Below are 22,192 nucleotides of genomic sequence, written 5' to 3'. Positions count from 1 at the left end.
ACCAAACGTGTGTGGCCCGAAAACAAAAACAAAAACAAACAAAACTCCAAAGAAATTTTAACATCTATTGCATAAAGATATTTTAGATGATTTTATAACATGACCCTATTTTAAGTAATTTAATTAATTAATTAATTAATTAATATGTCACCAGCAAATCAATATGGTGATTTTAGGCCATTTTAGCAAGTAATAATATATCAAGAATCTCATTTCCCACGTATTTTCTTTTTATTGACAGTCTTACAAATATCAGACCAGATGCTCTTTTAACTTAAAATTAAATAAAATGCTATGCCACCCTAATTTTGATGTACATAAAAAATTGCACTATACTATTTGAATAGAGAAAAATTTTAATATGGGGATGTATATAGCTCTGTGAAATATTTAATTCCTCAGTAATAGAGAAATTGAGCTAAAAGTCTATGAAGTCCTTTCAGAAATCTATAAACATAAAAATATAAAATTAACAAGATTAATTAATTAAAAATTGTTGAGACGCCTGAGGGCCGGCCGGGGAGGCTTGAGTGAGTTTCTCTCCTTTTGCTTGGCGTTAGGTCGTGCCCCTCCCTCCAGAGACGCCTGAGTGCCGGGGAGGCCTGAGTGAGTTTCTGACTTTTTGCTTGGCGTTTGGTCGTGCCCCTCCCCCCAGAGACGCCTGAGGGCCGGCCGGGGAGGCTTGAGTGAGTTTCTCTCCTTTTGCTTGGCATTTGGTCGTGCCCCTCCCCCCAGAGACGCCTGAGGGCCGGCCGGGGAGGCTTGAGTGAGTTTCTCTCCTTTTGCTTGGCGTTTGGACGTGCCCCTCCCTCCAGAGACGCCTGAGGGCCGGCCGGGGAGGCCTGAGTGAGTTTCTCTCCTTTTGCTTGGCGTTAGGTCGTGCCCCTCCCCCCAGAGACGCCTGAGGGCCGGCCGGGGAGGCTTGAGTGAGTTTCTCTCCTTTTGCTTGGCGTTTGGTCGTGCCCCTCCCCCCAGAGACGCCTGAGGGCCGGCCGGGGAGGCTTGAGTGAGTTTCTCTCCTTTTGCTTGGCGTTTGGACGTGCCCCTCCCCCCAGAGACGCCTGAGGGCCGGCCGGGGAGGCTTGAGTGAGTTTCTCTCCTTTTGCTTGGCGTTTGGACGTGCCCCTCCCCCCAGAGACGCCTGAGGGCCGGCCGGGGAGGCTTGAGTGAGTTTCTCTCCTTTTGCTTGGCATTTGGTCGTGCCCCTCCCCCCAGAGACGCCTGAGGGCCGGCCGGGGAGGCTTGAGTGAGTTTCTCTCCTTTTGCTTGGCGTTAGGTCGTGCCCCTCCCTCCAGAGACGCCTGAGTGCCGGGGAGGCCTGAGTGAGTTTCTGACTTTTTGCTTGGCGTTTGGTCGTGCCCCTCCCCCCAGAGACGCCTGAGGGCCGGCCGGGGAGGCTTGAGTGAGTTTCTCTCCTTTTTGCTTGGCGTTTGGTCGTGCCCCTCCCCCCAGAGACGCCTGAGGGCCGGCCGGGGAGGCTTGAGTGAGTTTCTCTCCTTTTGCTTGGCGTTTGGACGTGCCCCTCCCCCCAGAGACGCCTGAGGGCCGGCCGGGGAGGCTTGAGTGAGTTTCTCTCCTTTTGCTTGGCGTTAGGTCGTGCCCCTCCCTCCAGAGACGCCTGAGTGCCGGGGAGGCCTGAGTGAGTTTCTGACTTTTTGCTTGGCGTTAGGTGGTCGTGAGCCCCTCCCCCCAGAGACGCCTGAGGGCCGGCCGGGGAGGCTTGAGTGAGTTTCTCTCCTTTTGCTTGGCATTTGGTCGTGCCCCTCCCCCCAGAGACGCCTGAGGGCCGGCCGGGGAGGCTTGAGTGAGTTTCTCTCCTTTTGCTTGGCGTTTGGACGTGCCCCTCCCTCCAGAGACGCCTGAGGGCCGGCCGGGGAGGCCTGAGTGAGTTTCTCTCCTTTTGCTTGGCGTTAGGTCGTGCCCCTCCCCCCAGAGACGCCTGAGGGCCGGCCGGGGAGGCTTGAGTGAGTTTCTCTCCTTTTGCTTGGCATTTGGTCGTGCCCCTCCCCCCAGAGACGCCTGAGGGCCGGCCGGGGAGGCTTGAGTGAGTTTCTCTCCTTTTGCTTGGCGTTTGGACGTGCCCCTCCCCCCAGAGACGCCTGAGGGCCGGCTGGGGAGGCGTGAGCCCCGCTAGAAAAACCTTCAGGAAGGAGACCAAAGCAGGCCGAATTTAGAAGTCATAGCACTCCAAAACATATCATTAAATACAAAGAATTATGCGTAAATCAAGGAGATCCCTTATAACTGAAGACAACATGACAAGCCCTATCAAGTTTCCAAGCCCACCAAAACGCACAGATTCATGGGAAGAAGACCTAAAAGCGGCCATGAGGAAGGAAATGCAAGAATTACTAAACAGAATGAAAGAAACCCTAGCAACCGAGTATAAGAAATTCATGGACGAACGACTCAACCAAATTAAAGAAGAAATGTTAAAGAACATGAGAGATTCCATACAAAAAGAAGTGAAGGATTTAAAAGACAAAATAACAAGCCTTACGAGTAGAACCAAAGAGTTGGAAAAGCACATCGATGAACTCGAAGGAAAACTGCAATATAAAAATGATCAAGAAACCAACAAAGAAATAAAAGGCAAAGCACTGGAAGGAAAAATCCAATATCTCATGAACAAGGACAAAAGAAACAATCTAAGAATTGTGGGTATACCAGAAGGGGAGGAAATAGGGAAGGGGGAAGAACAAGTAGTCAGGGAGATAATAACAGAGAACTTTCCCACCCTCTGGAAAGACAATTTAGGACAAATCCAAGAAGTCAAGAGAGTCCCTAATAAAGTAGACCCTAATAAACCCACACCAAGACACATAATAATCCAAATGGCGAAAAACAAAGAGAAAGAGGAACTCCTGAAAGCAATAAGGGAGAAAAAAAACCTCAAGTACAAAGGAAAGGATATAAGAATCAAACCAGATCTCCCATTTGAAATAATTCAAGCAAGAAGACAGTGGAATGACGTATTTAAACGACTGAGTGAAAGAAATTTCCAACCCAGGGTCCAATACCCAGCAAAACTATCATTCATATGGGAGGGTAGACTAAAAACATTCACAAATATGAACGAACTTGAACTATTTGTGCAAACTAAGCCGATCCTAAGCGACTTACTTAGAGACGAATTACAAGATCCAAACCCCCGATTGTAACAACAACCACTCCACACAATACAACTGCACAACAGTCCTCTCTATCAATAATTTCCCTAAATGTTAATGGACTAAACTCTCCAATTAAAAGACACATAGTAGAGAACTGGGTTAGGAAAAATAAACCGGACTTCTGCTGTCTGCAAGAAACACATCTACAGTTACAGGATAAGCACAGGCTTAGAATTAAAGGATGGAAAGTAATTATTCAGGCCAATGGAAAACAAAAAAGAGCAGGGACAGCCATTCTTATATCGGACCAAATTGTATTCAACCTCAAGAAAGTGATCAGAGACAAGGAGGGGCACTACTTACTGATCAGGGGAACATTAGATCAAGAAATGCTAACCCTGGTCAATATCTATGCACCTAATGTAAATTCACCAAAATATGTGAGGCAACTACTGACAAACCTAGAGAAACACATGAAGGGAATTGTGATAATAGTAGGAGACCTCAACACTCCACTAACACCACTGGACAGATCCTCCAAACAGAAAAATAGTAAAGAAATAAGAGCTCTAAATGAAAAATTAGAAGAATTAGGGCTAATAGACTTATATAGAGCCCTCCATCCCCAGAAAGTAGAATACACATTCTTCTCAAACCCACATGGAACTTTCTCCAGAATAGACCATGTCTTAGGATACAAAGCCAACCTATATAAGATCACAAAGGTAAGGATCATTAGAAGTACCCTTTCAGATCACTATGCAACAGAACTTATAATTGATGCTAAAAAGAAGCAATGGAGGAAAACTAATACATGGAGATTGAACAACATACTGCTTAACAACAGCTGGATCAAAGAACAACTCAAGGAGGAAATAAAAAGATTCCTTGAGACGAATGACAATGAAGAGACAACATGTCAGAATTTATGGGATACAGCAAAAGCAGTACTTAGGGGGAAACTTATAGCATTACAGGCCTATGTTAAGAAACAGGAAAATAACAAAACTAACAGTTTAAAAGATCACCTCAAAGAATTGGAACAACAGCAACAGAGAAATCCAACCACAACCAGAAGGCAAGAAATCATAAAAACCAGAGCAGAAATAAACAACATAGAGACTAAGAAAACAATACAAAAAATCAATGAGACCAGGAGTTGGTTTTTCGAAAAAATAAATAAGATAGACAAACCATTGGCAAAACTTACCAAAAAAAAGAGGGAAAACACCCAAATCACTAGGATCACGAATGAAAGGGGAGAGATTACAACAGAACCCCAAGAAATACAACGTATCATGAGATCATATTATGAACAACTATATTCAATTAGGCTAGAGAACCCACCAGAAATTGACAGATTCTTGGACAAACACCCTCTTCCAAGACTGGAAAAGGAAGACCTAGAGACTCTAAACAGTCCAATCACTTCAGAGGAAATTGAAGACGTAATTAAAAGACTCCCTAAGAATAAATGCCCAGGCCCAGATGGATTTACAGGTGAATTCTATCAAACATTTCAAGAAGACTTATTACCACTGTTCCATAGACTTTTCAAAACCATAGAAAAAACAGGAATCCTCCCCAACTCCTTTTATGAGGCTAATATCACACTTATTCCTAAAGAAGGCAAAGACACCACCAAAAAAGAAAACTACAGACCAATCTCACTAATGAACATTGATGCAAAGATACTTAACAAAATCTTAGCAAACCGAATCCAACACCTCATCAAAAAAATCATACATCACGATCAAGTGGGATTCATCCCAGGAATGCAAGGTTGGTTCAACATACGCAAATCAATTAACATTATACACCACATCAACAATATGAAGGACAAAAACCACATGATCATATCAATCGATGCAGAGAAGGCGTTTGACAAAATCCAACATCCGTTCATGTTAAAGACACTTAGCAAAATAGGGTTAGAAGGCACCTTCCTTAAGATAGTTACAGCTATTTATGAAAAGCCTACAGCCAACATTATACTTAATGGTGAGAAACTAGAGGCATTCCCACTAAGGTCAGGAACTAGGCAAGGCTGTCCACTCTCTCCACTCTTATTCAATATAACCTTAGAAGTCTTAGCAATAGCAATCCGACAAGAGAAGGGAATCAAAGGAATTCAAGTAGGGAAAGAGGAACACAAGCTAGCTCTATTTGCTGATGATATGATGATATACATCAAAAACCCTAAAGAATCCACAGAAAAACTCCTAGAAACAATCAACCAATACAGTAAAGTGGCTGGATACAAAGTCAATACACAAAAGACAGTAGCGTTTTTATATACAAACAATGAAGTTGAGGAGAGAGAGATTAAAAATACAATTCCATTTAAGATAGTATCAAAAAATATCAAATACCTAGGAATCAATCTTACAAGAGAAGTGAAAGATCTATACCAGGGAAACTTCAAAACACTTCAGAAAGAAATTGAAGACGATCTAAAGAAATGGAAGAACATCCCATCCTCATGGATAGGTAGAATTAACATAGTCAAAATGACTATTTTGCCCAAACTGCTATATAGATTTAATGCAATTCCTATCCAAATCCAGACACAATTTTTTAAAGAAATAGAACAATCAATTATAAAATTCATTTGGAACCATAAAAGACCCAGGATAGCTAAACACATTCTGAAAAATGAGAAGTTGGGAGGCATCTCCTTACCTAACTTGAAACTATACTATAAAGCTATAGTATTAAAAACAGCATGGTACTGGAACAGAGACAGGACCTCAGACCAGTGGATTAGAACAGAATTCCCAGACATAAACCCCCAGATATATAGCCAATTAATATTTGATAAAAGAGGCAAGAATATGAAATGGAACAAAGAAAGCCTATTCAACAAATGGTGTTGGTACAACTGGAAACTCATATGCACGAAAGTGAAAATCGACCCATATCTCACTCCTTATACAAAAGTCAACTCAAAATGGATCAAAGATCTGGAAATCAGACCTGAATCTATAAAGTTTATCGAGAATAAAATAGGCAGAACACTCGAAGACCTTTATATCAAAAGGGTCTTTGAGAATGGAGCACCAATGGCAAGAACGTTAGCATCAACTATAAACAAATGGGACTATATTAAACTAAAAAGCTTCTGCATGTCAAAAGAAACCCTACTTAAAGCAAGAAGACAGCTAACAGAATGGGAAAAAATTTTTTCACCTGATATATCAGATAAAGGGCTGATATCTAGAACATACAAAGCGCTCAGAAACCTGAGCCCTTCAAAACCAAACGAAGCCATAAAAAAATGGGGAGACGAAATGAATAGACATTTCTCTGAGGAAGAGAGAAGGATGGCCAACAAATACATGAAAACATGCTCACCTTCACTCATTATCAGGGAGATCCAAATCAAGACAACAATGAGATACCACCTCACACCAGTGAGGTTGGCTCACATCAAAAATACTGGGAACAACCTTTGTTGGAGAGGATGTGGTATGAAGGGAACTCTCATTCATTGCTGGTGGGAATGCCCCTTGGTCCAACATCTATGGAGAAAAGTCTGGAGAGTGCTCAAAGAACTCAGAATTGAGCTGCCATTTGACCCAGCAATTGCTCTTCTAGGCATATATCCCCAAGATGGAAGGACATTCATTCCAAAATACGTATGCACCCCACTATTTATTGCAGCACTCAGTATAATAGCCAAATCTTGGAAACAACCTCGATGCCCAACAACAGATGAATGGATCATTAAGATGTGGTACATATATACAATGGAATATTACATGGCAGTTAGAAATGATACAATCACAGACTTTGCAGCAACGTGGATGGACCTAGATCATGTTATGTTAAACGAAGTAAGTCAGAGGACAAAAGAAAAACACAGAATGGTAGCACTTTTCTGAAACACCTAGAACATTGACATCTTTATTTTGGTGTGGAGATTACGGTTGATGTCTCCAATATTATTTTATTTTATTTTGTTTAGTCTTTTTCTTTCTTTTTGTACTTGAGTATGATTGGATTTCAGAACCGAGACTACTGTGTGGTGTTTGCCTTTATTGCTGTAGTGCTTATCGGTTATTTAATTTGATATTTTTTTTGGTATTGTTGTGGTATTTTAATTACTTTTTTCACATCCTCTCTCAAACTGAGGTTGGAAGCTTCTAGAAAGGACTTTGCCTATTTTCAGCATATTTGATTTTTGATTGGGAAGAGGACATATTAGGTGATGGGTATTCCCCTGATTCAATGTGAATAGGTATCCGGAATATTATAGTGAAAGATATGTAAGCCATTATGAAAAAAAAAAAAAAATTGTGGTTTTTTTTTTTTTTTTTTTTTTTTTTTTTTTTTTTTTTTTTTTTTTTTTGGTCGGAGGCTTTTTTTTTTTTTTTTTTTTTTTTTGACTTATATGTATTATTATTATAGCAATTATATTATATGTTATGTTGTGTTGTTATATCGTGTTGTGTTGGTTTGCCTCATTATGTTAATTAATTTTGTCCTTTAAATGAATTCTTATTTTAAAAAAAAAACAAAAACAAAACAAAACAAACAAACAAACAAAAAAAAAAAAAACAACTTTAATTTGCCCTGAAGAAAAAGAAAAAAAAAAAAATAAAATAAATAAAAGATAAGATAAGGCCTCCCAATTCTTACCACAGGCTGTGTGCTTTACACTGACTGTATAGAATGAGGAGGTACAGTAAAGGCACCAAAAAAAAAAAAAAAATGGTGGGACACATATTAAAAAAAAAAAAAAAAAAAAAAAAAAAAAAATTGTCTAAGATGCCACTAAAGAAAGTTCTATGAATCATAATTTTTCCTAAAAGTTGAATCATTGCTAAGAACACATTGTCAAGAGCCATTTTCAAGATTTTATACATTTTTAAAAAAAGTATATTGATTAACATTTTATAATCATCTTACCTAAATTATATAATAACTAAGCTTTATTGCTGTCAGGAAAATCGTACAGAGGAAATATATTTGCATTGCATGTACACACAGGTTTAATTCCCACCATGCATATGGTCTCCAGAGTAAACCCTGCACACAACAGATGTGGCCCAAATTACCCAACAGAAAAAAATAAATTTTCATTTCAATTAAAGGGAAAAATAAGGTGGGCCAGATAAGTAATGCAAAGGGATAACTAAGTAATATTTTATGCATGTGATTGTCCCCAGTTCATTCTAGGCACACCATGACAATCCCTCAGCTACATTCGGAGTGATCCATGAGCTTAGAGCTAGGCAAATTGCCAAGTGTGATCCCAAAACCAAAGTAAGAAAGAAGAAAATAAAAGTTTTGAGTAAAAGTAAAATAATTTTATGTAGTTCTCCTTAAGGTAACCACATACAGTACTGAAGTTAGTAGTAAGGAAACAAGTAATAGTAGTATGTTTGTATGTATTTATATATGTATATCTGAAGAATTTTAGGTATTCATAAACTTGAAAATTCATTAAACTAAAAGATCTTCTTAAATATGTGGAAAATTGCAACTCTTTCTGTGGAATTAATACTATAAAAGTAATTTCTTTATTGATTCAATTACAATAACATAGAATATAATGTGATAAAATATAAAATAAATTAGTTGATTTTAAAAGACCAAGGATCGATCCCAGATAAGTGCTTGAGAGATAGCACAGCAAGTAAGGCACATGCTTTGCATATTGGCAACCTGAGTATCATGCCCAGCACCGCATACAGTATGAGTATTACCATAAGTAGATTCTGAGCACAGACCAGAAATTAACCCTGAGCACTACTGAATGTGGTTTAAAACAAACAAAATATTCTAGTATTAGTAAAAAAAAAGGGTAATAAGTGGCAGAGACTAGCTATGCTTAACATCTAAATGATTTATAAAACCTAGGCCTTTGGTGGAAAAATGGTATTTGATGATGATGGGGTTCAAGGTAGGAGCAGTGATTGTGTGAACCTTGTTATAAGCAACTTTAAAAAAACAAATTCTAAATAAAATTTTTAAAAAGTTAAAAACAACATCTCAGAAACATGTTATTAGTCACATGAACACAATATCTAAAAGAACATAAAGCCCAGACTACATATACATCTACAAAATCATAACTTGGGGGAATTGTAGGTATAGTACAATGATCAAGATTCTTGCCTTGCTTGTGATGGCCCTGAATTGATCCACAACATCAGATGGCTCCCTGAGCAATGCTGGAATCAACTTCAGATTACAAAATTGGGAGTAGTCCTTGAATTTGAAATAGTGAAAGTTAGCAATATTATTTAGTAGAAAATAAACTGACTAATTAAAAATGCATAGAGCCTATCATTTGAGAGTTAAGTGAAATGTTTGATTCATAATATTCATATTTCAAAGCAAGAATTATTTTCTCTTGGTACACAGCGTGTAGGGCTTTTGCTTTGCAGACAAGCCAAACCACAGCTGATCCCTGACATTCCACATGATCTACCTAGCCCGCCAGGAGTGATTTTTGAGCAGAGCCAGCAGTAACCCCTGAATGCTCCTGCGTGTAGCCCCAAAACAAACAACAACAACAAAAAAAAACTATTTTCTCAATACTCAGATAAAGCAAAGACTAATGTGAGATTAGTTTGGAAGAAAAAAAAAATACAGGGGCCAGAGCAGTGGCAAAGCGGTAGGGCGTTTGCCTTGCATATGGCTGACCTAGGACGCACCGTGGCTCAATCCACCGGAATCCCATATGGTCCCCAAGCCAGGAGCTACTTCTAATCACAGAACCAGGAGTAACCTCTGAGCATCACCAGATGTGGCCCCAAAACAAACAAACAAACAAAAACAAACAAAAAGCTCAGAAGAGTAAAATTTAATAAATTTATAATTAATTTTTTTGTGAAGAACAAATCATTTTGGTTTGTTAAACATGACATTTTTATTAGGGCCATGAATAAAAACATATATTTTACTAAATAAAAAATACCTGTATCTTAATGGGGCATTTGAATTCTTTACAATGACCGTAAAACAGAATTCTGAGTTTTCTTCATATTCCATTACTAATCTTTACTTATTTCTTTTATAATTCATGTGTAAAAATTTCTAAATAGAACCTACTTATTAATAATATATCTTAGGGTATGTTAGAAATCAATCTTACATATTTTCTTAATTAAGAACTATTGACAAGTGAAGGAAAAATTGTTTTTATGAATAACATTATTTTATGTTTTGAATGATATTTCTGTTCTGTGAATGGAAGAATATTAGAAATGTCTTTTGTTCTTTCTATTTGTGTAAAATATCTAGCAAATAAAGTCAAGCTGTGAGATTATTTTTGAAGATATAAAAGCATAGTAATTGATTTAATTAAAAAGTAATATATGATAAGAATGATGTGTAAAAATGTATGTGAAATAACAGTGAAATAAGTAAAAAATAGTGAACTTTCTAAATTTCATAAAAATCACATGAATGTTGGAAATAACATAATGTTAGTAATTCCATAATAAAAAACATCAATTTATGTTTAAAAAGTATATCACAGGAACTGGAGAGATAGCATGGAGGTAAGGTGGTTGCCTTGCATGCAGAAGGACAGTTGTTCAAATCCCGGCATCCTATATGGTCCCCTGAGCCTGCCAGGAGCGATTTCTGAGCGTAGAGCCAAAAGTAAACCCTGAGCGCTGCTGGGTTTGACCCAAAAACAAACAAACAAACAAAGAAACAAAAGTATATCACAGACAAAAGTTTATAAAATATAGGTTATATGCTATACATTGAAAATTAATTATGGGAATGGTTATTCAACTTCTAAAGTATAAAAGGAAAATAACCAAGAGAAAAGAAAATATAAGCATTTTTTTTTTTTGTTTGTATTATTTAGGGGCCAAAATTTGTAGTGCTCAAGATTTCCTCCTGATTCTGCCCAGGCTCTGTTGGTGGGGATCAGGGATTATATGTGATCCAGGGATCTAACCTGCATAGGCCTTAAGTTTCTAACCAAAGTTTATAAGAAAAACAAGAGAGAGTCACATTTGTATAATTTAAATATGATAGACTTATATGTAAAGCATGGGATTATCATACAATTAGAAAAGTCTCTATGAAAAATAGATGTGAAAGTTCTTGCTCATAAATGCTATAATCTGTCCATTAATATAACATCAAAAACTATATAGTTTTTCAGAAAAATGGCATCTCTAAATAGTAGTACCAGTAGTAGTTTCTGTGAACCTGTTATCTGTCTCTGCCCTGGAAACTGAGTTCACAGTCATTCAACATATTGAAATCATCTGATCACTATATCTGGTACTATAGTTCTTTTACAAAACTTATGCTTTGCAATTCATTTATCTTCCCTTTCACACTAAAATTTTTATTTGGTACTTTTTTTTTGTTCTTAAGTGGGTGCAATACACATTTCTAGAATGACTTCCAGCAAGTGTTGAGGAGATATTCCTGACAAGGTGCTCAATATTATGTCAGGGCTGTTGCATGCAAAATATTTGCTTCATCTCTTTGAACTATCTCACCAACCTAGTTTGTACTCTTATTAAACATATAAATATGTAAGTAGATAATGAAAAGCTAAACATTTTTCTTCTAGGATACTTGTAGGATAAAAATCACTGCTTTTAAAAAGGAATGTGGAGTTGAACAAGAAAAAAACTGTAAACTAGATCAAGTCTGAAATGTTCTGTCTCATTTTATTAAGAAGGTAAGAGGTTAAATATATTTAATTTAGATATAACATTTAAGTTGATAATAGAATAAATATATTCAATTATATTTTAAATGTATATATAATATAATATAGAATAAATAATATATATTAATTTATTTGAAAGTTCTGAAATTAAAATCATGTATAGAAACAAAATATAAATGCAGATTTTGCTAGGAATATAAAGTAAACATGAGCTTATTATTCATACACAACCTCCAGGGTGTTTATTATATATACTAACATTTATATATAAAAATGTATATAATGATTAATTTTTCATTAACAAAATCAAATAAATAACATAATATCACAAGAAAATAATACTTTACTAATACTAGTTAGATACTTTGAATTTTAAGATCTTATTTTATATTTTCTGAAATTTTGAAAAGCTAAATATTACAACAAAGATTTAAAAATATAGTCATGTTTCATTTATTATATGAATTGCATTTCTTCAATATTTTCTAGCTATATGGTGTCATCATATCTTTAAAACTAATAAAGTAACCATGTGTTCTAAGTGGATGGATAATGCCAATCTATTTTGTTGGAAAGGAGACAGAAATGAGATTCATATTGTAAGAACTATATATTTTCAAGAGGCTCGTTTCATAAATAACTTGCCTGCTATGTATTGCAACTACTGCTGTAGGCATATCAAGCACTAACCTATTGTTTATTATAGGCCCATTTTGTCATTTTGATGATACAGATTCAAGTATGGCAATCTTCTCTCTTCTCTCTGCTTCACTGGTTACGTGACTTCCCTTGGCTAAAACCAAACTGAAACATATACCTAAGTATCATAAGTTATGACAGCCTGGGAGGGAAATGGGAATCTTATTAACTGTGCTATGAAATTGGAAAATTATAAATCTTGATGAGTACAGGTTGGACTTTGTGCTTAGCTTTCTATATTAAATAGATCTCTGTTTAAGATGCATGGTTAAGTTCATGTAAATATAAATTTTAAAATAAAGACATAATGATAAATTGATTCAATATAAAGACATTTTAACATATATATCCAACTCCAGAAATGGATCTGGAAAGCACAATTTCTGCTTTACCAACATAAAATTGTGCCTTTACCATCTGCATTTCAAAATCTTGAATTTTCTCTGGCAATAATAGGACAAAAACTTTGGAGCTATAATTTATTCTACAAATATTTCTCAAATTTTGCCATCTACTATAAAAACAAATAATCAAGCCACTTTGAATTTCTACACACTTCATACTTTTTTTAGACTATTACATTGTCTTCATACCTGTTTCTCCCTTTATTCTGTTTTATTCTCAATAAGCCAAAATATTGCTTCATTTTCCAGACAAAGGACTACAGCCTTTATTACCAGACTCTACATGACTGATATGACGAATCTGAGGCTTCCTCTTAAATACAAATTGAAATTTGAATGTTCTTTTATTTTTGCCTAAAATACTCATTCTATGCATATATCTATTAAGAGCATTTTGACAGATCTATATCCAAAGTTTTCCCAAGCTGTCCTATCTTGAGTCGTGAGGACAGTAAGTGGGTAGGACAATTGCCTTGCAAAAGGTAACCCAGATATGATAACCAATAGAACTGATAGTCTCCCAAGTCCCATCAGAATGATCTGTGTGCAATTAGGAGTAAGACCTAATTAAGCTGGCCCAGTGTGGCACAAAGCAAAACTAGCAAGTTATGGCACTATTTTATTTCAAATTTCTCATCTGCCTTCTAGGTTTTTCTTCTAATCCTATATTACTTTATTACATGCTCTGTATTTTAAATGTAATGCTTTGTATTGTATTGATATTCTCTTTCCTCTATAAAATGAGACACAGAGCTAAGAAAAGTTTTCTTCTTTGTCTTTGCATCTCCAATAACCAGAAAATATTGTGCTCTGATTATTTGTTATGGTGTCCACAAAAATAATTTGGGGTCTTAAAGTTTTGTCCCTTTCTTAGTAATGCCTCCAACATTTGGGAAGGGGGGAGAATCACACCTGGCAGTGCTCAGGGGTTACTCCTACCCTCAGAAATTGCTCCTGGCATGCTCGGGAAACCATATGGGATGCCTGGATTTGAACCACCGTCCTTCTGCATGCAAGGCAAACACCCTACCTCCATGCTATCTCTCTGGCCTCACCTGCAACATTTTAATACAGTACAATATATTAATTAACTCCTTTATTTTTTAGTTACATCCTGCATTTCTCTACAATAACAAAACAAATTTTGTATTCACAATTAGCCTATGCATTTACACATTTTTGTATAAATGTGTAATTTTACACAGACCTCAGACTATAGACGCCATATATTCCAACTTTTGCTTATACCATTTGAATTTTGCAATAAATTTACTGCTATAAATCAAGCATAAAACCTCTTTTAAACGTCAGTGCTTCTTTGGTCTGTGTTTGTGTGAGCAACATCCAGCATTTTTTAGGGCTTATTCTTGGTTAGCACTCAGGAATAACTCTCTACTGCTCAGGGTACCATAGGTATGTCAAAAAAAAAAAAAAAACTGGGTTGCTCGTGTGTAAGATAAGAACCCTACACACTGTACTATATCTCTCTGATCCCAACCAGAGCATTTTTAATTGAATAACTACTTAAGAAATGTGATCTGATTATATTCTGTAGCAGTCTTTTTTTGATCATCTAATATATAGTATATTTTTCAGTTTCATGTCAATGATTCATAAAGTTTTGTTCTCACACACTTTTTCACTTATTCACTTATTTTTTGTGTGAGGCTGTTTGGGGTGAAGGGATCTGTCAAATGGAACTTAGAAAACCTGCAATACCCTACTGGAGATTCTGGAACAACTAGGCTTGTGATGCAATGCGAGTCTGAGGAATGCTAAAAGTCCATGTAGCACCAGAGATGAAACAAGGTCAGATGCATGCATGCAAGAATTACTTTAAATTATGATTAACTCTTCACCTTCTGTTTATTTCTTACACACCATTCTCTATCTCCATCTAAAAAGAAGTCTCGACAAAAAGAACCTTTGTTTTGATCACTATTTCAAGATCTGAGAGTTAATAAACAATTACTTGATGAGTTATCTACTTACTCTGATATTTATATTATGAAATATCTAAATGCTTAGAGTAGGAAAAATTACCCATTTACTAAATTTTTACTAAATGACTGAATCATTTTAGAGCCTCATTGTAAGAAGTCCTTATCTTGAAACACTAGAAGTCAGCCTTTAAAAATATTTCAATAAACCTAATGAATGTCAAAAAAATAATACATAAAAATAAGATGTTTTAAAGGGCATGGAACATATGAGTTAATAATGCTTATGATATGACATGTTCTATCCCTTGCCTAAATTTCAGTTTTCTTTACAATTTGGAGATTATCACTTGTTTTGACTAATGTCAAACATTACTTTGAGCCAATACAATGAAAAGATCATAAAAAGCTGTGATCTACCGCTGTCTCCAGAAATAAAGAGGTTATTACAAAGATGACAGAGCCATAGATCAAAATCATGGCAATCTGAATTATCAAAATATTATATAGCAGTGAGTATACTTGATCAAAAGAATTGTCTGTTTCTTCCAAAGAATCAGAGAGAGCAAAAAATTATTTTTCCACAAACAGGGAAATAAGTTAGAGAAATAACTACATTGTGAACTATCCTAGCAATGAGCATGTATGAGGGAAATAGAAAGCCTGTCTAGAGTACAGGTGGAGGTAGGGTGGGGAGAAGGGAGATTTGGGACATTGGAAATGGGAATGTTGCACTGGTGATGGGTGGTGTTCTTTACATTGCTGAAACCTAAACACAATCATGTATGTAATCAAGTTGTTTAAATAAAATATATATTAAAAATTATTTTTCTTACAGCAGAACTTAGTTTATTTTAATGGAATAATATTTTCCTTTTTATACAGACAGATAATATGTGTAATGCTTGTTACAAAAATATACATTAGTTCTCTACTAAAATTGAGTAAATTAGTTTTGAATCAACATATCTCAAAGGTGCAAGGTCATAAGAACACCCTCGGATGAGCATGATTTAAAGTGAAATAGGTGGAGCAGGGCATGTGACTCAGAAGTATGGTATTTGCCTGGCACATTTTTATTCCTGGCTCTAGATTTGATTCTTAGCTCTGGGGTTGATTAATTAATCAAAGTCAATATAATCATATCAGATATACTCTTTTTCTACACCCTACCTATTGATAAAACAAAAATCACATTTTGTGATTTAGATTTTATAACGTTTTTAAGAGAACATGTTCTATAGTAGTTTATTAATTATTCACCTAGAAAACTTCAAAAGCATTTCCAGATCTCTTGTAAAAGAATAAGTGAAAGAGTAAGGTGATGTCAGAATTACACTTCTTAGAAGTAATCATCTTAGTCTTTTCTTTGTAGAAGAGGACCTCAAACACTAGATTTTTAATGACGATCACATGAGATAAAGGTAACTCTCATCTATACTGAAATCCTTGAGCTTTGGAGTACAATGTCAATAGGTATAAGCATTATAAATCTCGTAGTGAGAAATGTTAACTTATAAGACTAATACTAGTTACCATCAATATTATTATTATTATTATTATTATTATTATTATTATTTGGGTTGGGACCATAGCCAGTAGTAATCCTGGCTTCCTTTCACCTCTATAATCAGAAATCACTCCTTGAGGGGTACAGATGACCATACTAGAGTGAGTGCCAGGATTAAATCTAAGACAGTAGCATATAAAAAGACAGCCTATTGACTGTACTACTTTTCCAGCCCCTATAGACATTATTTTTAATAAATACAATATCTCATATCTTGGATTCAAAAGTTGAGTACAAAACTAAATATTACGTTAAAAGTACAGGGTAACAGTGATAATATAGCTAAGTCATTTGCCTTTCATGTGGCCAACTTGGCTTCAATCCCTGGCACCATGTATGATCTCCAGAGCAGTACCAGCACATATCTATAAGCACAGAGTCAGGAATAAAATGAGCACTGCAGTGTGGGGCACAAAAATCATCCCCCCACCAAATGCTTGTAGATTTAAATAGCTAACTCAAAGGGCTAGTGCCTATCTTACATGTTCTGTGAGGGGCCCAGGTTCAATCCCCGGAACCATCTAGTTCACTAAGCACAGAATTGGAAATGTGGTCTCAGAACACTGAAACATATGCACACCCCAATTTTATTGGTTAAAAAGTTTTGTCCATGCCTTTTACTAGTGTATAATTGTCAGAAATATAAAGCAGCATGATTTGATTCTTATAAAGGAACTAAAAGAAAGAAATTGTTTTAAAAATAAATATTTTAATTCCTTAATTCTTTCATTGTTTCTTGGCTGGTACAGTTTTCTGTGCTTTCTCTTGGGTTGGGCAGTTTGAGGATGCCTAAATGGCTTTTTAGGTTCATGTAGGCTGCCATTTTTGGAAGGAATTTTTATATACATACAAAGATGAATGACTCTATCTAAAAATATTTATCTGCATTCAAAAATACTTGGTGTTCAATGTTAGTAAATGAAAGATATTTGGGATTGCTTCTTTTTTGCATTGGCACATTAAAATGGGAAAATACTATACATACAAATAAGATCCTATCTAATAGAGATTGGAACACACAAATCTTACACCCTGAACATTGACATAACGACCTGGCACAGACCTCAGAAGAAAGGGCATTTTCCATTCACCCCTGAACCAGGGAAGCCATCCACGAAACATCCAGGTTTGTCTACAGGACTTCACCTGGAAGCAATCCTCTACCACGGAAGACCATACCACTGCTCAGACATCGACCTGCTCAAAAGAGACTTCCCTTAACACTGAGAAGACTTAACAACAACGACGACCTGCTTACAGGACAGGGCTCTCTGCATTACCCTTTAATGGTGAGGTGAAACAAGAGGATGCTCCACATCCTGACTTCAATGTGGGATATGCAGATTCCAGGATCTTTAATACAGAAACATGATACCAACAACAGAGACTGTGTGAAAAGTGTGTTGGCACTACAGTCAATGTCTTGGAATGGATCATCTAGCTTGCCTGGAGCCTAGAGTTGGTCTTATGCCAGGAAACTTCAGGGATAGGGTCTCTTTGTATTTAGGCCAAGGTTATTCCTTTCCATGCCCCTCATATTTTGGTGGGCTTATGCAAACAACAATTGCCACTCTAACACAGTTTTTACTGTGCTCCTTTGACTCTAATCCTTAAAAAACACTTAAAATTTGAGGTTAATATAAGCTAATATGCATGTACATGGAAATGTAAAAAATACTATGCCTCTAATGTTTAAGGAGTTACGTAAGTTTTATGGCTTTAGATTGCCTCGTGTGCTGTTAAGAAATATTATAATGTGTTACGATCTGGGGACTTGAGGGACAAAGTAATTGTACACGGAATCTGTTTTATTTATCTTAATGTTCTTTGGCTGAAAGTTCAAAGATATCAGCAAGGGGACTTCTTCTGAGAATTATGTTAATGATGATTGTCCTTCCACTGTAACTTTACCTTGTCCTCTTTTTTTGCATCTTTGTTCTCATAATTAAAAATAAAAAAGAAAGATATTTTAGTAACTTATTTCATATATATTGAAACTACTGCCAAAATTCAATAACTGACACTTTGTCAAACCATAATATAATATATGACATTGTCAATCATGCTCCTGGTGAGAAGAAACATTTTAAATTAGATCAAAAGTCTTCATAATAGTAAGTGCTTTGTTAAAAGAAAGTGTTAGTTGAGGGAGTATGGGAAGAAACTAATAAATTGTATATAAGTTTACATACAAATATACATATACATTATTTTAAATACAAAAGGGAATCTAAATTTTATAATGTACAAAATCATGATATTTTTCTGGGTATGTACATCTATGCCATTTATACACAAAGGAGGCCAGAGTGGTAGCATAGCCTCCCACGTAGCTGACTCACAACAGTCCCAGGATTGATCCCTGACATCCCATATAATCCTCTGAGGGGCTGGAGCAATAGAACAGTGGTAGGGTGTTTGCCTTGCAAGTGACTAACCCAGGACAGACCCGAGTTTGATACCTGGCATCTCATATGGTTTCTTGAACCAGAAGCAATTTTTTTTTTGGTTTTTGATTTTTGAGTTATACTGGCGCCACTGAGGGGTTACTCCTGGCTCTGTGCTCAGAAATCGCTCCTGGCAGGACAATAAGTGATGCATAAGCTCTCTCAGGGTGGTGAGGACGTAGCCGAGTAGCTTGTTTATTTCATTGTCATAAATTACACTGTAGACTACAGAAGTCTAGTGTTTTCAAGCAATTCCAAAAATCAAATCAACAGAATAAAATTATGAGCACCAATATATCACAAAGATAAAAATACTTCATTTTCAATTTAATCTAATTTACTATTTCTTAAATAAAAAAGTTTCAGCTACATTGTGTTGTAAGATTCAAGTATACTTTATTGTGTAGAGGCCTATATGTGCACACTAGTAAAACATTACATTCCCTACTGAAGTGTATATTTAGATTATAGGATCATAAAGTTTATAATATAGTATAGAAATATTTCCCTTTTTTAACATTTTAGAAGGCTAATTATGCTCCATTATAAAAACTATAAAAATGTAATCCTATACAAACTATAAAATATGTAAAAAATATGTTAGAAGACTGTTATATGTATTTAAGTATAATAGAATTAACAACAAGCATATTCTTAAAAGTTAAACCCAAATCTCACTTTTCACCCTTGGGAAAAAGCAATCTTAAAATGAGTTTGAGAAATTGATTATACAGCCCATAAATATACAGTTTAATTATAGCTTCTACCATATTATGCCAAATTAAAATTATTTTAATTCACAGAGCAGCATTAGAACACTAAAGTTATGTTTACCTAATATTTGGGAACACCAATTTTTCACTAAACATTCTGCACAGCAAACCATAATGCAAATACTTGGTTAATGTAGATATCACTAATCAATGTAAAAAGTACTAGAAATTTCGTGCATTACAGTTCCACTGCAAAGGATATTTCTCTAGAAGATTCAGAGAATTCTTTTGCCACCACTGTTAGGGGAAATATTACTGCTACTACTAGCAATATCTCATATCGATCACAAGATTGTCCAAACATAACTAGTACTCTTAACCACACACATTCTCTAGAGTCTCTCTCTTACTTGCCCTATTCTTTTTTTATTTTATTTTATTTTTTAACTTTATTGATTGATTCTTTTTTGGGGCCCACATCCAAATCAGGAATTTCTTCTGGCTCTGCACTCAGAAATCCTCACTGGCAGGCTCGGGGACCATATGTGATGCCAGGAATCGAACTGGATATAGCTAGGGCTGCTGCATGCCAGGCTAATGCCCCGCCGCTATGCTATCTCTCCTGCCCCATATTTTTTATTTTTACTATTGAGCTATCTGTAGTGGTTTCAGGGCTTACTCTGGGCATCACTCCTCATAGGGCTAGGAGGACCATATGTGGTGCTAGGACAGGAAACTGGGTTGGTTTAATGCAAGGCAAGCAATCTTACTTACTTACAATCTTACTCTCATACTCTTAATCATGCCTCTTCTAAAGTAGACACTTAAGTGAACTAATTTGTATATTTATTGACGTTTTTGAATTATATTTGCTGACTACTGTGCCAGTGTTAAGTAAATTAGATGACCATATAAGATAGTATTTATTTTGTACTTATCTTGCCAAGACAAGTACTCCATTAAGCAGTTAATACATGCAATAATAACAAGTAGCATCTACTTTGTGCGTACCAAAGTTTATTTGACAAATAAACAGTTAAAAATAATCCTAAGGCAGCAAAAATTGAGCCTGACTTGAGAAGACACCTTATAAAAACTAGTAAGAGTTTATGTTATAAAAATAAAAAGGCATAATACTTCAGTAGACATAAAATTACAGGAAAAACCTGGAATGACACCCAGATGACTCCTAGGGATGATGAAACCATTTAGAGATGTGAAACAGAAGATAACTAAAGAACACTGGTACTCATTGGTATTTTTTAAGGTAATTATCTTATTTGTGGTGGGGAATGGAATGACATCTAAGTTCAGGGGATCTGCGGAAGGCATGGTAACCACAGTTGAGTTCTTAATAGCAGAAAGAATTGCAAGCAAAGTGAAAAATAACATATTTTAGAAATAGAAAAATATAATGAGGCATAGCTTGGTAAGTGAAAATTGCAGTTTATTTTAAGGTGAGTTTGTGAAAGTGGGCAGATCAAGCATCATAGCAATGGGACACTGGGAGTGGCGGGAGCAATGTCTGCTTTCATACTGAGGAAGATCCAAGGAAAGAAAAGATCATTTGAAATCACAGCAAACTAAAATGTGCACCCAAGGCCACATTGTCTGATTGGGATAGAGTACAAAATCTAAAGCTGGTTATAAAGTAAAAAGTAACTATATATAATAATATATAGTAACATTTTATATAATATATATAATGCAGCAATTTATCAGTACTTTTTTTCCTCCAAGATAACAAAGGGTAGAAAAAGCCTTCCATTGTCTTTGAGAAGTTCTAAAGTTGTTATTCTATTTTTTAGCATATAAGAGAGCTCAGTACAATTTCTCATTTAGGAGACTTATATGTATATATATACACACTATTATTCAATTAACTTATTAAAAGATTATTTTGGAGACATTAGATCCTGCAGTTTTAGATTAGACTTGTTTATTTTATTAAAATGTCTTTCACTTATCAGTACCTTAGAGTCTCTAAAATATTTTTACCATATTGCATCTATCTTTAATTATTTGCTTTGTTAATGCAGCGGGAACCTGTCATGCACAAATTTGCTATCACAAGGATGTGCAGAGGGCTTTTCTGCAATGCTGTCTATATTTCATCTTCACAGAAATTCTTTTCTTTGACATCATATTCTTCTTGAAATATGACTAAGTCAGCACCAGGGTCATTTTTCTGTTTGTTTGTTTTGGGGTCACATCCAGTGTCGCACAGGGGTTACTCTGGCCCTGAGCTCAGAAATCACTCCTGGCAGGCTCGGGGGACCATATGAGATGCCAGGAATTGAACATCGAACCCAGTTCGACCTGCTTGCAAGGCAAATTCTTCCCTGCTCTACTATCGCTCCAGCCCAAAGAGAGTCATCTATTTAACTCAGAAGCACTATTTCACTCCCGGTGACGATTCCTGAGAAGAGTACAGCACAGAGTGAAGGATAGAATGATGTATTTATTCTTGTCATTCAATGATACACAAGAAACACAATTGGACTGCAAAGGTCACCATGGGAAAGTTCCACAGAGCCTTATACAACATAGGCTAATATTTCTAAAATGTATTTCCTTCTATTCACTTTTAAAGCCAGAGAGTATAGGTTGAAACTTAATATTTTGGCATAAAATAACAGATTATAGTAAC

At 35.9% G+C, this 22,192-nt stretch overlaps 1 protein-coding gene and 1 pseudogene across 1 annotated transcript in view; one reads left to right on the top strand and one right to left on the bottom strand.

The window, feature by feature from the left end:
- NLGN1 (neuroligin 1) overlaps positions 1 to 22,192 on the bottom strand; it is a 975,153-nt gene that overhangs the window by 487,741 nt on the left and 465,220 nt on the right. The window lies entirely within an intron of this gene.
- Positions 7,738 to 7,842, top strand: LOC126012656 (uncharacterized; annotated as a pseudogene).

Source organism: Suncus etruscus, chromosome 6 (assembly GCF_024139225.1).
Source record: "Suncus etruscus isolate mSunEtr1 chromosome 6, mSunEtr1.pri.cur, whole genome shotgun sequence".
NCBI classification, from domain to species: Eukaryota; Metazoa; Chordata; class Mammalia; order Eulipotyphla; family Soricidae; genus Suncus; species Suncus etruscus.
The sequence above is the reverse complement of the archived record's forward strand: the minus strand, read 5'-3'. Positions and strand labels throughout refer to the sequence as shown.